Here is a 2500-nt window from a genome sequence, read left to right as displayed (position 1 = left end):
GCGTCCCGTGCTGTCCCATTTTGTCCCGAGCCTTACTAAGGCCGTCCCATGCGCGTCCCGTGCCGTCCGAGCCTTACCAAGGCCGACCCATGCCTTACCAAGGTCGTCCCATCGATCTCGGAGAAAGTACATCATAACATCGGAATACACCCCGACATCGATATCGGAGAAAGTACATCATCATAACATCGGATCGGATGCGTATCCGTCCAAGTGCCATCGACACTTCGAGAAGTTCGGACCTAGCTTCCTAGCATGTTGATGCGTCGGTGCTAATGGGGACATAAAGATCCCACGACGTTCCGAACGGAAGTAGCCGAAGTGTTCCGTGCGTGTGAACTCCATTGTCCCATGTGCCGGCTCTTGACTCCTAAGATGTCCCATGTGAAGGCCCTTCATGGCTAAGAATGTCCCGTGCAACGTCCCTTGATGATCCCCATAAGGTGTCCCATGTGCGTCCCATGCCGTGCCCAGCCTTACCAAGGCCGTCACATGCTGTCCCATGCGCGTCCCGTGCCGTCCAAGCCTCACCAAGGCCGTCCCAGGCCATCCCGAGCCTTAGCAAGGCCGTCCCGTGCTGTCCCATGCCGTCCCGAGCCTCACCGAGGCCGTCCCGTGCCTCACCAAGGCCGTCCCGTGCTGTCCCATGCCGTCCCGAGCCTTACCAAGGCCGTCCCGTGCTGTCCCATGCCGTCCCGAGCCTTACCAAGGCCGTCCCGTGCTGTCCCATGCCGTCCCGAGCCTCACCAAGGCCGTCCCGTGCTGTCCCATGCCGTCCCGAGCCTCACCAAGGCCGTCCCGTGCTGTTCCATGCCGTCCCGAGCCTTAGCAAGGCCGTCCGATGCGCGTCCCGTGCTGTCCCATCCGTCCCGAGCCTTAGCAAGCCCGTCCCGAGCCTTAGCAAGGCCGTCCCATGCGCGTCCGATGGGATTCCCGAGCTTTACCAAGGGCGTCCCGTACTGTCCCATGCCGTCCCGAGCCATAGGGACGCTGTCCCGTGCGCGTCCCCTGCTGTCCCATGCGCGTCCCCTGCTTTGGCTCGGCTGGCCCGTGCATTCTATGGGGTCGTGGGACATTTCGAAACCCACCCGGGCCATTTCGACTCTCTCTTCATTTATACTATTGAGGTATTATTTATGAATTATTGGAGAAAAGAAACGGAAGAAAATATTTTTTTTTCTATTTTTTATGAATTTTCCGGTGTTTATTCACTTAAAAATTCATAGAAAAATAAATATTTATCGGAATCGCTATTATAATATATCAAAAAAATCCTTGCGAAAAGGCCTTTCCAACGAGTATAAGTTTGCTGGATTCCGACGAGTAACGAAGGAGTAAAGGCCCAGTATGCTTGGTTAAAAAATTGATGTTTCCTTGTGAAAATAGGCAAAACAATAACTTTGCACTATAAGGGGGAGGGTTGAGCTCCTTCCCCAGAGCGTGCACAGCACTTGTGCTGGCACGTTCCCTAGTGCTCGCCAAGCACCATAGGGCATCCAAAGGGCAAAGCTCGGCCTACTACATGATGGGAAGCTTCTAATATGTCGGAATACGAAGAGATTTCGTGCGACCCGAAGCTCGGCTCGGGCGTCCCGGCCTGTCCCGAGCTGTGCCGAGCGCGTCCCAGGCCGTCCCGAGCCAAGTCTCGGGCGTCCCAGGCCGTCCCGAGCCAAGTCTCGGGCGTCCCAGGCCGTCCCGAGCCAAGTCTCGGGCGTCCCGAGCTGTAGCGAGGGCGTCCCAGGCCGTCCCGAGCCAAGTCTCGGGCGTCCCAGGCCGTCCCGAGCAAAGTCTCGGACGTCCCAGGCCGTCCCGAGCAAAGTCTCGGACGTCCCAGGCCGTCCCGAGCAAAGTCTCGGGCGTCCCAGGCCGTCCCGAGCTGTGCCGAGGCCGTCCCAGGCCGTCCCGAGCAAAGTCTCGGGCGTCCCAGGCCGTCCCGAGCTGTGGCAAGGGCGTCCCAGGCCGTCCCGAGCAAAGTCTCGGGCGTCCCATGCCGTCCCGAGCTGTGGCAAGGGCGTCCCAGGCCGTCCCGAGCTGTGCCGAGGCCGTCCCGAGCCTAGTCTCGGGCGTCCCAGGCCGTCCCGAGCTATGGCGAGGGCGTCCCAGGCCGTCCCGAGCCAAGTCTCGGGCGTACCTGGCCGTCCCGAGCTGTAGCGAGGGCGTCCCATGCCGTCCCGGGCTGTCCCATGCGCGTCCCGTGCCGGCCCGAGCAACAGCCCGGGCGTCCCGTGCCTCGGCCCTTCCAAGTGGTGCTTCGTCGGACATCTCGATATCCACTCGAGCATTTTCGACCATTCTCCATATGTGGGTGTGTGGGTATTTATCAGGAATATTGGAGAAAGAATCGGGAAAAAAATATTTTTTTTCTATTTTTTTTGAATTTTTAATTGTTTATTCACTTAAAAATTCATAAAAAAATAAATATTTATCGGAATCGCTATTATTATATATCAAAAGAATCCTTGTGAAAAGACCTTTCCAACGAATGCAAGTTTGTTGGATT

This window comes from Eschscholzia californica, unplaced genomic scaffold (genome assembly GCF_041429995.1).
Source record: "Eschscholzia californica isolate CP2 unplaced genomic scaffold, dmEscCali1.0.p SCAF_24, whole genome shotgun sequence".
Lineage (NCBI taxonomy): Eukaryota > Viridiplantae > Streptophyta > Magnoliopsida > Ranunculales > Papaveraceae > Eschscholzia > Eschscholzia californica.
This window is presented reverse-complemented; position numbering follows the sequence as displayed.